Source organism: Chelonia mydas, chromosome 6, assembly GCF_015237465.2.
Source record: "Chelonia mydas isolate rCheMyd1 chromosome 6, rCheMyd1.pri.v2, whole genome shotgun sequence".
NCBI classification, from domain to species: Eukaryota; Metazoa; Chordata; order Testudines; family Cheloniidae; genus Chelonia; species Chelonia mydas.
The window spans coordinates 131762341-131777706 of record NC_051246.2 but is presented as its reverse complement, the minus strand read 5'-3'; positions in this window follow the sequence as shown (position 1 = coordinate 131777706).

Below are 15366 nucleotides of genomic sequence, written 5' to 3'. Positions count from 1 at the left end.
GAAAAATTGACAGGAAGTGTGTAAAACTATTTGGTACAAACTTTTTTTTCTTCAGGACTTGGATGCCATTCACATAAGGGCTGGAGGAGGAGCCACTATTATCCTTAGTGTTTAGCTTGTACAAACACCCAAAAGAAAATGTTTCCGATTGACCGATATTTTTGGCACTGACAGCAAACTGAAAAATCAGTTATTCTCCCATCTCTTACAATCAGTCCAACTTGTACACAGTACGTCTGCAGTGCTAGAAGGTGTTGGAGCAGGATGTCATGGGCTGATCTGAGATGAAATAGTCCATTCTGTTAAAACAGATTTCTTTTTAAGGTAAACCATAATACATTGGCCTTTTTGTTTTATTTCATAGAGTTTTATTTTATTGGAAAGAATCTGTGCATCTCATACTAGGATTTTACTAACCATGTCTGCAGCTGATTTATTTGATTACTATGGAGCAGCAAAAAGAAAAGGAGGAGGACTTGTGGCACCTTAGAGACTAACAAATTTATTTGAGCATAAGCTTTCGTGAGCTGCAGCTCACTTCATCGGATGTAGCTGCTCCAGAGTGAATGCTACATCTAGCTTCCTACTGGGGAATCGGCTTTTCAACCCTTCCCACTCACTTAACCTTCCCCAAAAGAAACCAATCCTTCTGAAATTTGACAGGCCACATCTCATTTAAGGCAGAAGGTTTCTGGGAAGTTTGGAAAGGATTAGAAAAAGGTCGCAGCGTTATGAGGCCTCAGAAAGTTACCTGTTGATGCTTTACTAATTTCCCTTGGCCCCTCACTGCCAACAGTGCTGCGGAGCGGTGCGGGTCCCAGGTGAGTACCCTGACCAAGCTTGCTACTGCGGCCAGTGCCACGGTTCTTGGAGCTCCAATGCCAGCTGTGCTGTAGCTCCGGAATTTGACTTTCCCGCCAGTTAGCCAAGAATTCGACAGTACTGCACTCAGCCATTTTGCATGCTCAGCCCCTGCCAGCTGACACCCAAACGTCACAGAGCTATCACTAATCTCAGGCCCTGAAAGGCAAGGCAGTGCACCTGCCTGTCTGCAGTGTTGCTATCGGAATGGGAGGCTGGGACAGGGAGTTACGGTTCCATGAAAACAGAAGGAATGTTTGGACAGACGATTTTGGTTTGGGGTACCTCTGACATGTACATTTTATTGTTATGATTAGAAATGCTTTGCTGGTAAGGAGAATAATGAATTGTTATTGGCTGTTGCTAGGCAAATCGTTACACTATTAGGGGCTATTATGAGTTATGTGCTTTGATTGGAGACAATTTATAAAAAGTTTAGTTAGAAAGTGTACTTTGGAGCAGTCCGAGGAAGCTTTCTTTGGACAAGGATCGGACATCTAAGTTTCCTAGAAGCTAGACTGAAGGTGGGGGCCCTCAGAAGCCTGGCTGCTGATTCCTCAAAACCATTTAAGACTTTTGGGGTAACTATCAATGTTTGAAATGCTCAGAACCGACTGCTTCAGCATGTGTGTGGATGTGTGTGCGCACACAAGCCTGAGACCTAATAAAAAGTAGTTTTAGGTAAAAGCACATATATCAATCACATATCAGTCGGAGGAGCTGTGCCCCCATTAATTTATTCCTGACGCTGCCTGGAGAGAACGTTAAAATGCCTCCGCTTTGGGTTCTGAAACCCTGGATAACAGCGGCAGGAGATCGTGCAGCGTGTTAATTCAGCAGCTCTCAGCGTTATTCACAAGACCGATGCAGCTCACGAAAGCTTATGCTCAAATAAATAAATTTGTTAGTCTCTAAGGTGCCACAAGTCCTCCTTTTCATTCACAAGACCGACCACAGACTCCGTTTGGTGCCGAAAGCACCCGGACAGGTTTACTGCCGACAAAGCACAGTACTAGCGCCCCGCAGGAGCTACACCTACACTAACACACACATGCCTGTGACAATAGTATGCCTTCAGTCAGGACACCAGGATCCTATCACCGAGATCAGCCTAAAGTAGCCCCTCCTATAAACTTCTCTGTTTATACACTGATACAAATAAGCCACATACTACACTCCAGACACTGTTAGTTACCACCCTAATCCTCATATCCGCTAGTTTGAACAAAACATCCTTATTCATTAACTTGGCATCCCTTCTTATCGTACGAGGGGTCAGTGTCTTCCTGCATCATCTCTTCGGAATTTGTTTATGGAGTGACTTGGGAGATCACTGTGTTTTGTACTATCCTCTCTGGTCAGACGTGCTCACTTGATATTAGCAAATACCCACTGTGTTATTTTGCCAAGGGCAGGCCTACTCTGGTTCACAGCCTTTGGTTCACATGGTTAGTTATGCCTAGGGCTCCAGCAAGGCCTACTGTGACATCTCATGTACAGAGGTGGGGAGGAAGATCTCGGGGAGGCAAGGGCACATAGGAAAATAGGAGAATGAGGAGGGATGGAGGGGGAGATAAGGACTGCAACACTCTTTCCTCTCCACTAGTATCTCAGAAAGACGTTAAACAGCCGCTATTGAAGCTAGACATTTTAAAATCAGCAGGTCCAGGTAACTTGCATCCAAGAACACTAAACGAGCTGGCTGAGGAGCTCACTGCACCAATAATGTGGATTTTCAGTAAGTCTTGGAACACTTGGGAAGTTCCAGAGGACTGGAAGAAAGCTAATGTTGGGCTAATATCTAAAAAGGGTAAACAGGATGACTCGGGTAATTACAGGCCTGTCAGTCTGACATCGATCCAGAGCAAGATAATGGAGCGGCTGATATGGGACTGAATTAATAAAGAATTAAAGGAGATTAATAAAATTAACGATCAACATGGGTTTATGGAAAATAGATCCTGTCAAACTAACAATATTTTTTGATTGTATTAAATGTGTGGTTGATAAAAGTAATAGTGTTGCTATAAATACTTACACTGCTCTAAGACATTTGAGATGGTATCACATGCCATTTTGATTAAAACCTAGAAGGATATAAAATTAATGTGACACATTAAATGGATTTAAACTGCTAAAAGACAGTTACCTTTTCCGTAACTGGTATTCTTCGAGATGTGTTGCTCATGTCTATTGCACAATAGGGGTGTGTGCTCACCACGTGCACCGGTGCCGGAAGTTTTTCCCCAAGCAGTACCCGTAGGGGGGGAGCGCCCCCTGCGAACCCTGCAGTGGCGCCTGCCTGGCGCGGTATAAGGGGGGCTGCACACTCCCCCCACCCTCAGTTCATTCTTGCCAGACAACTCTGACAGAGGGGAAGGAGGGCGGGATGTGGAATAGACATGAGCAACACATCTCGAAGAACACCAGTTAAGGAAAAGGTAACTGTCTTTTCTTCTTCGAGCGATTGCTCATGTGTATTCCACAATAGGTGATTCCAAGCTATGTCTGTTGGTGGGAGGAGTTCACAAGTTCCCAGGATGGAGGACGGACCTGCCGAACCCAACATCATCCCTGATTTGGGGGATGATCGCATAGTGCAAGGTGAACGTGTGAACCAAAGACCCATGTGGCAGCCCTACAAATGTCTTGGATGGGGACGTGGGCCATGAAGGCAGTCTACAAGGTCTGCGCCCAAGTCGAGTGTGCCCTCACAATGGGTGGCGGGGGGACAACCGCCAGCTCATAGCAGGAACGGATGCACGAAGTGATCCGATTGGAAAGCCGCTGAGTGGAAATCAGCTGGCCCCTCACACGCTCAGCCGAGGCGACGAACAGTTGAGAGGACTTTCTGAACGGCTTGGATGCATAAACAGGGGAATCTCGAGGAGAAACAGCGAGGTTATTTTACTTCTGCGTTTGGCACTGGTGTGACCACTGCTGGAATCCTGTGGCCAGTTTATTAAATGCAAATTTCTAGCACTTGAAGTTTTATACCTACAAAATGTCAACTAACGCTAGAAGTTTTCAGTGTGAGTAAAAGGAACCCACTATGCACTGCCCCATATCCTTTGCAGGTAGAATTGGCCTTAGATAACCCATCCCTATGCAGTGGCTAAAGTCTAAAAGAGGGAGCCCCACCATGGGGGAACCCTTAAACTGTGTCAGAATGGGATGCCATTAACACAGACTTTGTACGCCAAGTGGGTATAAAACTTTTTGTTGGCATTTAAAAAAAAGAAACCACACAAGGAAATTTCCAGACAAAAAACTTTGTTGAACAAAGAGTTAATGTTTAAGTTATAGAAGGCTTTTTGTAAAGGCAGTGTGGACGTCCTGAAACACACTTCGAAATATGAAGGGCTCAGTTTGTGAGGCAATGAAGTGAATCTAAAGTTTTAGCACCAGTCGGCTATATTCTATGTACATTTCATTAGAGCAAACAATGCCATGTATAAATGAAAGTGAAACCAATCACTTAACAAAAAGGGAATTCTTTCATGGGTTAATAATCTCTAAACTAATTAAAACAATTGTATATACTATATATCTACATTCACAAGCAAACTATATCTTTTCTTGGCATGGTTGAAACTGATGTTTTGAGCCAGCACCATCAGCTTCTCCAACTTTTCCTTTTCTTTGCACCCAGGGAGCTGTGATGTCTTAGAATAAGTATTATAGCTATAAGTTTTACAACAGAATGCCACAAACCATAATATGCTGCTGTCTGGAATTCAGAGAGGGAATGTGTTAAGGGAATTTTAGGGGGGAAAAGAAATTTCACATTTTGGTAAAGCAAAAATGAAGGGAACATTTACGGTCTTCAGATCTGTTTTCAACACTGCAATCTAAATGTAAGCGGGGAACTGGTCCCGCTATTGTGGGGAACTTTCCTGGCTTACACACAACCCCGGTGAAGTGGGCTGAGTCCTCGCTCCCACTCCCTTTACCCAGAGGCCTGCCTGACCTTGAGAGCTCCCCTTCCACTCTCCTGTGTGGCAGAGTCCTCGTAACCCCGACAAGGCTGGGCCCAGGATTCCTGTGGGACTCGACTCCCAACCTTGTCATGGTCCCTTAGAGCAGAGACTAGGGTGTCCCCACTCTGGGATGCTCTCTCTGCACTGGATGCTTCCCTGACCCACTGATCATTACATACAGTTCAAAGCAAATACAATTTATTAAACAGAAATCAGTATAAAAAAATAAGGAAAAACTGGAAAAGGTGAAAGGAAAACCCGTCGTCTTGCTCTGTGGCACGGGGACATCACAACCAGCATCTCTGGGATGTCAGGGCAGTTCACAGGCTGTTCCTCACACGTCCCAGGCCCCGGCCCTGGCTGTGCTGTGGGTCGGACACTCGCTCTGGCGGTGGCCACACGCTCTCAGGCTCTAGGTGGCAGGACCCTTCTTCCCAGCGTCGGCCCCCACGTCGGGGTTACGATCCCCCTCCAAGTCTGGTCTGCAGGGCCTCTTGGCTGGGGGCGTTTCCCTGTGCTGGACCCGCTGCCCAGGGTCCCCCTTACTCTCCCCAGCTACTCCCCGCACCCGGCTCCGGACGGCTCCAGCTCCAGCCCCATCTCCACCTCCACCATTCTGCCCCAGCTCGGCGGCTGCTGCTGCTCTGCCTCCAGCTCCCTGGGCTGCTTCTCTGGCCGGCCCAGCTCTGCTCGGGCCCCTGCTCTCCCCTTAGCTCAGCCCCACTCTGCCTGACCCAGGCAATTCCAGCTCAAACAGAGGGTGGGACCCCCCGGCCTCCTGACTCCCTCATTAGCCTGCCCGCCCTGTCAATCAGGCTGACCTGGCGCATTGGCCTCTCCCCATTGCCCCTGGGGACTGTCAGTCTCAGGGTCCTGATTTCCCATCCACCCTCCCCCTTCCTTTTGGTACTGGGAGCTAGCAACCAAAACACCCCCAGTGAGTGTTAGTGAGGGGGCAACAGTCCCCCCTACATAAACAAGAGCTGACCACTGCTTTGGGTGTGAAATTCTGAGCTGGTCTTACAGCAGAGCTTGGCTTCAGCTAGCCAGAGGAAACAAGTCTGTTCACAAAGTCAGACTGTCAGCAGGGTTTTTGTTTGCCTCTCTCCAGTTCGGGAAGTTGCGGAGCACTCCATTAGCCTGAAAGCCTTATCAGCTTCCGAGTGCAACCACATGAACAATGCAGCCCTATGGGGTAGAACAACTCCAGGAACTAGATAAGGCAAAGGATTCAATAAAAAGGCAACAAGAAGCAAAAGAAGAACGGATATCTACTCCATCAGCGCTTTCACAAAATTACAGTAAATTACGCCCTTGACTATTAGTGGTGGCCATAATAGCATTCAGAAAGAATGTTTTCTTTGGTGATCTTGCCTAGCTACATCAGCTGGCTTTGAACACACAAATGACAATTATTGATTCAGACCCTATCAGGTTGCCTGTATTCAAAAGGTTCTTTCAATCTCTCTGTGCAGGACTTTGAAACACAGCCCACTGACTGATAAGCTAACAGAGATTGCAGTGCAGCATCGACCAATAAGAGAGATTCCGTTTTCCATTGATCAGACCAGTAAGAGGCAGGTTTCAGTTATTTGGTTTTGTGCTTTACCCAATCAGCATCAGAGCCATCACAAGATGTTTCCATGCCCTATGCAGTAACCCCTCCCAAAAGCAGTCCTTGGGGCCAGCGCTCTCAGCCCAGAGGAAGGTTTGCGTAGGGGAGATTAATGTGATGGGGGGTTGCTGGACTAGACCGGAGTCATGATGGTCTGGCAGCACCTGATCTGGGTACTGTTGCTCCTCAAGCTATTCATGGACAAGGGGGGCACAGCAGGAGAAGAAGAGAACAAGCCACAGGTACCCCCACTAGGAAGCCACTCTTAAAGACAGTTTGGCTCACAAAATGAAGAGCCAGATCCACCTACAGAACTGTCTGTGCTTGGAGAAGGGGCAGGGTTCTGATCTCAGAAGAGACTTTCTTGGTCTGGTACTTTTAATCAAGGAGGGCTACAGAATTCCTGTTTTAAGGATCTTGAGGTCCAGCTCTGTGGCAACACAACGCTGCATGCCCCGATACCATGGGGAGAGGCTCAGTATAAAGCCCTAGACAAACCAACTCTTCCTGTTTCCCCACAAGAGAGCATAGAAATTCTGTAGGTATCTGTTACCCTTATATCTGTGATTGTTTTCCTCACATGCACTCCCACTCATAATGGTGCCACCCGGCCACTTGCCTGATACCTCCAGCTCTGCGGTAACACCTTCCTAGAAATGCTACAAAGCAAAATGTGCTAGCCCTAGGCTGGCCGCCACCAGTGATCACACACACAGGACTCTCCAGAATGGGTTCCTCTGAAGGTGGCAGAAAGAAAGCTGAGAGCTTGCTACTAGCCAGTGGTTTTAGTCAGGATAATACAATGGTTTCTGACCTGGGCTGGAGAACAAGCAGCACAGAAATAGCAGTCTGAATATGCAAACACACTCCACCATCAGACCCACCACATCCAGCTCTCACTAGGCACACGATCCTGGTCAAAACACTAATGTCCTTACAGAGCATTCACATTGCTTTAGCAGAGACATAAGACTAAAAGACCCCAGTTATGTTTTATGTTGGATTTTCTTAGTTTAGGTGGCACTTGTTGGCATTCTGTAATAATTTCAGGACTGTCTTAAAAGTATAAGACGTTGAGAAGACAGGGCACTTTTAAATTTGGATGTTGCTCTGAGAGAAAAGAATCCTATGGGTGTAACAGTTTGTAAAGGTAAAACCAGAGGCCTTGGAAAAAAAACACAAGATGCTAATTTACTGCACATTCTGTAGCAGTTATATTGCTCTATTAATTATTGCATGATTACTAAGGAAAACTATCACACACCCCCAGGGCCAGCTCTGGGGAAGCAAAAAAAAAAAAAAAAAGAAGAGCATGCCACCGAAGACAGAGCGGGGAGAGCTGAGCGGCCGCTGGCGTGCCGCCGAAGAATCAAAGGTCCAGGAGCACTCCTCCAGCCGCGCACACCCACGGATGGTCTTGCGCACCCCACTTTGGAGACCACTGGCCTAGGGCGTGGATAACTCTTGTAGACTGAAGAGTTAAGAAAGAATTCCTAGTAAGAAAATACCTCTTTGGTAAATAAAGTAACATTGACAGACATATGTCTGTAATGCTAATCTATTATTTATAGCTTCTCTAAGTATTTCTAAGTGGTTCTTTTTAAGATACCAAATGCACATGAAGAGCTTAGTAAGCCCTTTTTTTCCCCATAATAGTTAAAGGACAGAACTGTCAGAACTCTTAAAGAGATGTGCTGAATTCTGAGTGTTGGTTATAACCATAAGGAGTGGGCATCCTTGTGTACTCACGTGCTTGTAATGCACTGGAAGAGGTTTCAGGTGTCTGTCCTAAGAAATATGCTTGAAAATTATGCACGTTCATTTCACACATCTGGACGAGGACACAAAACTGTCAAATGGAGACCAACAGAGTCACTGTGCCACATGCTTTGAACTTACTAATGATTCAGCAGCAGCTCAAGTACCCAGACGACATTCAATGCTTGTTGACCGAGAAGTACAGTGAGCCCAATTCAGCAAAGCACTATCGGTGCAACCTCAGTTAGATTATTTTTAAAATCTCACTCTCAATCACATGCTCAGTATTTTCCTATTAAGTCCATTCCTATAAAGCGAAGAACTTTAGTGTCACAGATTCCAAAAGGATCTATGTACCTGCTCAAATCCTTTGGGGAGTCAGGACCCCGTTCTATACACTTAGACAATGGTAAATAACATTCATAATAGCCTATTACCTGAATGCCTAGACGAGTTTGAGGTGGGAGCACCAAACTCAGTCCAGAAATTGCAGCTATTTACACAAAAATTGTACTCCATCCTTCCCCCATCCTCTTTCTTTGCTCTAAATAAGCAGAGAGGCGCACGTTTTGTTAGTTTCTTAGCATTGTAAGTGTCTCCTGCTGCAACAATCACACAAAACTGCTGGTCCTCAGGCTCTACTGACATCCAAACTGAACCAGGAGGAGTGAGCTGAAAATTGTAATCATGCGAACGACTCGAGTGCTGACTAGTTTCCACATCCTAGTATGCTGGATCATCCTTCCTAGAAACTCGTTAGCTATGCTGAGCCTGATTTGGATGGTGGCTTCTCTGCACATGGAAAGACTTCGTACATGCAAGTGATTGGCATCCCACTACCTTTGTCAGTAACCCACGGCAGGCATGCATTGCATCACCTACATGCTAAAATTAACAGCTGAAAAATTATAAACAATCTATTTCAAGTACAAAAAAAATGACCCCCCCTGAAGCCAGGCCTGTGCCTGAACTTACATTGCTATTTAGTGGCAGAAACAACTCTTCATTTAGATAAACATTGACTGTCTGAAAATCCAGCTTTGTTTGTGTGTTCATCTTTATGTTAATGAACCAGACTCCAAAAAAAGGAGCAAAACCCCACAGCAGGACAACTGATTACAGTTTGCACTTGTGGTTAATGATAAAAATAAAACTATTCGAAGGTGACCTTATGGACCCGATTTTTCCTCTGCTAGACAGAAATGATCAAGATGCATACAACTTCTGTGACATGAAACTTCCTAATAAAATAGTTCTATCTGGCACCAAAACACAGTGAAACTACAGTGCTAAAAAACATGTACCAAACACTGTCTACTTCTTAAATCTGTAATCTGAATAAGCTAGACAGCCTTTTTGTGGAACTCAGTTCCTTTTATGTTCTGCTTTTAGAGGATGTTCCGCATGGCTGGCCATTGAAAGAGGAATTTGTTTTACACATTAAGTTCAAACAAAGCCTATTACTGCTCCTGATTCATGGAGTAGAAAGTGTAACCCACAGTTTTCATCACTTACATATCACAGGCACTTCCAGGTGTACACAGGTTTGATCAAGTCTCTTCTAATTGTTCACTCAATTTTCATCCTAAACCACAGTTACACTGCTTTCAGCAGTCTCTGAAGCTTCCAACCACACTACTAGAAATGGTTTCCTGTTGTATAGACATACACTTGCCGTTTCGATTTATGGTGGTTTGATTTTCGTACAAGAAAGTCCAAATTAAATAATACAAATTGAAAAATGCTGGCCCAATTAGGAACTACAGGCTGAAAACAAATTTAGAAGCTTTTAACTAACAGGAGTTACCTGTAGCTCCTCAGTCTTACCAAATCTAGATTATCTAGAGTAAAATTTATAAGTGAAAAGCCACAGCACAAGAATAATTCTCGCTCCCCCCCGTCCCCCTGAAAAATCAGGTACGTCTTCACAGGGAAGGTCTCTCTGGATTACTGTATCCTCCTCCGCCCAGCCACACACACAGTTTATTCTATGTTCGCCTCTCCTGCTACATTTCCCCAACACCTGTCCCAATGGGAGTAGCGTAAAATGCAGCATAAAATCTCTGACAGAAACCCAGAAAGAAACAACGTAATAAAAGCAGGTATTGCTTAAAAAAGCTACGACATTGGCTCAAAGAGCCTGCAGCAAAGACTGAATATTTGCCCCGTCACGCGTGACCAACGTGAAGTATTCACTGAACTCTTCCTTTCTGCCTCTTAGGCCCCTGGATTGCAGCTTTGTATCTTTGCCTCTCAGAGGTGAGCTGCCCTTTGAGTGAGTTGGTGGCTCAGCCTCGTTGCCACAAGAGACGTAGATTTGACACAATGCGCAGCCACTCCGTGCACGTAGACCCATGAGCTGGAAGGGAGGATGCCACAGAGTCAGAAAACCTGGCCTTGGCTCCAGCAGACAGAACAAAAGCAGCTGCAACTGCAGTTTTACTGAGCTATCGAAAGTGAAAGGGCTGATTCATGAGACCAGGCAGGGGGAATATGCAAAACTGACCTTGGTCTGGGTGCCTGTGTTTTTAACTTTCCTGCTGAAGCTGTTTTGCTGATGAGAAAAATTATTATTGGCTGTTGCTAGGGATATTGTTAGCCTATTAGAGGCTGTTATGGGTTATGTGGTTTGTCCGGAGAAAATGTATAAAAAGTTTCGTTAGAGAGTGCACTTTGGAGAACTTTGGATTTTTTGCAAGCAACCAGCCACCAACATGAAACTCCCCAGCAGATCGGAGGAAGGCTAGCCACTGGAACTCTGCTACTGAATCACTCAACATCACCTCAGACTTTGGGTAACTATATTCCGGGGTGCTCTATTTTGGTGTGTGCTTTGTACTTAATAAAAACAAGGATTTGGAGGCAGAAGCACTCTTGTGTGTACCAATCATTTATCAGGCAGAAGTGCTGTGTCCCGTACTAGTTTATTTCCTGACACTGCCTGGAAAACAGAGATTATTTACCATAGCTTGGGTTCAGATAAGCCCAGGTAACGTCACGTGTGCCTAGCCTAGTCCGGCTCTCCAGGTGAAGGGAACGAGTCCAGGAGTCACTTGATGAGAGCCTACCACTCAGAACCAGGTCTGCTGTGAACTCTAATGGCGACCGGAGCTCAGGGAGAGACTCACAGGGGTAGAAGGGATATGTGCCCTGCTCGACACAGAGATGCTCTCCCCAGCTCCCAAGCCAAGGAGTGCATGCCTGCAGGGAGCAGCAGCCAGCTTTCTGGAGGAAAGCCTCAGTAGGGGCAGAGCAAAGAACCTGAGTGCCAGCTAGCTAGGAGGGGGAATGTTTATGGTTTCATCTTTATGTTAATGAACCAGACTCCAAAAAAGGAACAAAAACCCACAGTGGGACAACTGATTAAGAGGGGAAGAAGGGGAAACTGAGGCAGCAACAGAGCCTCACACTGGATGACATAAGGCCCTGCTCCACTGTCCAAGATGTATTGATTTCTCTAGAGAAATGTGTCCTGTTGAGAACACTTGGGGGGCTAAGCCTCTGAGACAGAGGGTTCCCTAATGCCCACGAAGTTGGGAAATGTTCCAAAGCAGGTTGATTCCACATAAAAGAACACACTGTGCTTTCAAATACAGAGCTAGAACATCACAGAAAGCTCTGCTCACACGGCCCAATTCTGGCTTTGCCAGAAGCAAGCGAACAAGGAAAACAAAAGGGAAGCCACAGCTACTGGGGTCTGTGTGCAAAAGCAGCACTCCGTTTGCTGTACAGGTTATCCATCATACATATTACATCAGAAGCATTCGTGGGGCCACACAGAACTGCAGTTGGCTCAGGATGTTTGAGCCGGAGACATGAAATAGAGAGAGCAGCAACAGCAAAACGCTTCGGTATAAGAATCATTCTGATCTTCCACAAACCCAAGAAACTAAGAGGGAAAGGAAATCTCCTCCTTTGTTCTCACAGCCGGCAAACTTTTAAACCTTGTTCACTAGAGACCAAAAAATATGAATCACTAATTTTGTTGGACATGAACTTGAGAGATGAAAGGTGGAGATGAAAAGCCTTTTAAGCAGAATTGCAAGATAGCACAGAATGAGCACTCTCCCAGCAAAGAGAGAAAGTGGGACACGCTAGGGCAAATCAGAGAATCATAGAACTGGAAGAGACCGAGAGGTCATCTCATCCAGTTCCCTGCACTCGTAGCAGGACTAGTTATCTAGACCATTCCTGACAGGTGTTTGTCCAACCTGCTCTTAAAAATCTCCAATGATGGAGACTCCACAACCCTCCTAGACAATTTATTCCAGTGTTTAACCACCCTGACAGTTAGGAAGTTTTTTCGTAATGTCCAACCTAAACCTCCCTTGCTGCAATTTAAGCCTATTGCTTCTTGTCCTGTCCTCAGAGGTTAAGGAGAACAATTTTCTCCCTCCTCCTCATAACAACCTTTTACATAATTGAAAACTGTTATCATGTGCCCTCTCATACTTCTCTTTTCCAGACTAAACAAACCCTTTTGCCCCCCCACCCCCAATCTTCCCTCCTAGGTCATGTTTTCTAAACCTTTAATCGTTTTTGTTGCTCTTCTCTGGACCCTCTCCAGTTTGTCCACATCCTTCCTGAAATGTGGCGCCCAGAACTGGACACAATACTCCAGTTGAGGCGTAATCAGCATGGAGTAGAGCAGAATAATTACTTCTCATGTCTTGCTTACAACACTCCTGCTAATACATCCCAGAGTGATGTTCGCTTTTTTTGCAACAATGTTACACTGTTGACTCATACCTAGCTTGTGGTCCACCATGACCCCCAGATGCCTTTCCGCAGTACTCCTTCCTAGGCACTCATTTCCCGTTTTGTATGTGTGCAACTGATTGCAGACAAGCAGACAGCTGGGCAGTTATAAAAGGCTCATGGCTCCCCAAATGTGAAATTAAACCTCTCTGCCATACCTCTCTGGGGCCTCAGAAAGCCCATATAAGATCTCAATTTTATTCTTCAACTGACCACCGCAAGGCCCCTCACACCCATAATACTCCCAGAGGCCAACAGTAGATACAGTCCCCCTGGTGGAGCAGATCAATCCTGCTATTTAACTGACTGGAGTGGTCCCCACAAAATGGCTTGATGCACTCCCAGGAGATGACTGGGCTGCCATCTCCATATAGTATGCAGAGTGAGAAGAGAATGACCAACTGACCATCCCCAACTCACAACCTGGAAAAAGGACCCTCCCCAACCCTTCTAGCTCTTCCGTCTGTGACTTGGGACTAGCTGTTTTCTGGCATTCAGCTATAACAGTCCTTATAAAGCGAGTTTTCTATCCCCAGAAAGCAGCAGCGGGAAAACAATGAGCACTCTTGTGTTGACACCCTGGGATGAAATGACCAAGCAGGATGGGGTAGTCCTTTTCCATGTAACCACTTGAGAAGAGGAGAGAGGTTCTTACTTCCCTATGCTTCCTTCCAAGGCTGGTAACCCTAAGGCTGATGAACCGCTTGGGACAGAAATGGCGGGGGTTGTCTTGTCGTCATGCACCTGCACAGCACCTTGCACAATGTCTGGGGTCCCCCAGTCCTGCCATAACACAAATCATAGTCAATCCTCCATGGGGTGGTATTAGCCACAGAGAGGCTGGGTCAGTGAACAGCTGTGAAGATCCCTGGCTACTGAAGTGATCTATTGAGCAAAGGATATTTGTGGGAGATAGTCTCTATGTGAGGAGCTCAGGCAGATTGTCATAGCTTTGGTTAATGCACCACCTTGGTATGAAAAGTGAGACAGCTCTCATCCCTCTTTGGCCTACAGAAAAGGCAAGAATTGTCTCTGGTCCTCAGAGTGGTATCAGCATGTTATGGGGTGGGGGAATTAAGAACCCTGAACCCTTAAGACTCCATCATTTCTGCACCTGCCTCTAGGTTAGTAGTTCTCATTTACCATTGTGGGCCACATATGAAGCTGTGTGTGTTGCGTGGGCTGCACCCACACAATACATACACTACCTGTATGGCTGTGAGGATGTCAGGGGTTGAGAACCACTGCTCTAGCCTCAGCTCTCATAATTAAGGATGGGGAAAAGGGACATACCCACTCTGATACAGACTTAGAAGATTCTGCTAATATTTTAAATCTTGTCTATATCTTCCTCTCCTCCCTATCCTGCCTGTTCCTCCTTGACAAGTAGAATAATTGAATGATGAGAATTTTGAAGATTGATTTCTCATCCCGATTTGGGATGGGGACATTTTTCAAAAATCTATTTTCCCTAGGATGTGAAAACATTTTCCAGCCCCACTCTAATCTCAAGCACTAAGAAACTGGTTAAATGAATTCCAAAGCCAGATGGGACCACTGGCATCAAGTTTTTAGGATCTAAACAGGTAAGACAGATCAAGGATGGGGAGGAAGGGGGTATTGTGCTTTCCACTTTACAGATGGAAAATGAGGTGTAATTAAGGCATAGAGTAGATTAAAGAGCTCTGATCCCTAGCTCCAACTCTGGATCAACCATTGGATCATTTACATCTTAATTTCTCTAGCTTCAACTTCCAGCCATTGGATCAACACTTGGTATGTGACTCCTGCTCTGGTCCTCAGTTTTTGATTCCTGGTTCTGACTCTGGGTCTAACACAGTTCTGGTATTTGGTAATTCTCCTGGTTGTGACACCCATTTATGTTTCCTGACCTGGACGCACGCTCCACCCATTAGACCTGACTCATGTTCTGGCCACTAGACCAGACCACCTATGTCCTGGTTCCTAACAACTGGCTTGGATGCCCAAATGGAGGAGGTGGGCTTGTTGCTACCCAGTGGTCCCCCTATTGGCACTAGAACCACAGAAACAAGGTAACCAACTCCAGACCAGGTCCATGATGTTTGCGTGGTCACCGAAGACCTCATCAAAGGCTTGCTGTGCAAGATCACACTCATGACAACCCCCATTTTGGCGCACACGGACCCAGTCAGCCATTTGTGGTGGAGGTAGATGCTTCTAACCTGCCTCTTGGTCCTGCTCTGTCCCACAGTTTGGGTCCCAATCTATTACAGCCTTGCATGCATTATTCACACAAGCACAAAGTTCTGAAAGAAATTACAAAATACTGGACAAAGAAGCTACTTGCTATTAAATCTGCTTTTGAAGTGTGACAACACTATTTGGAGGGGACCCGAAACCCAGTACATGTCT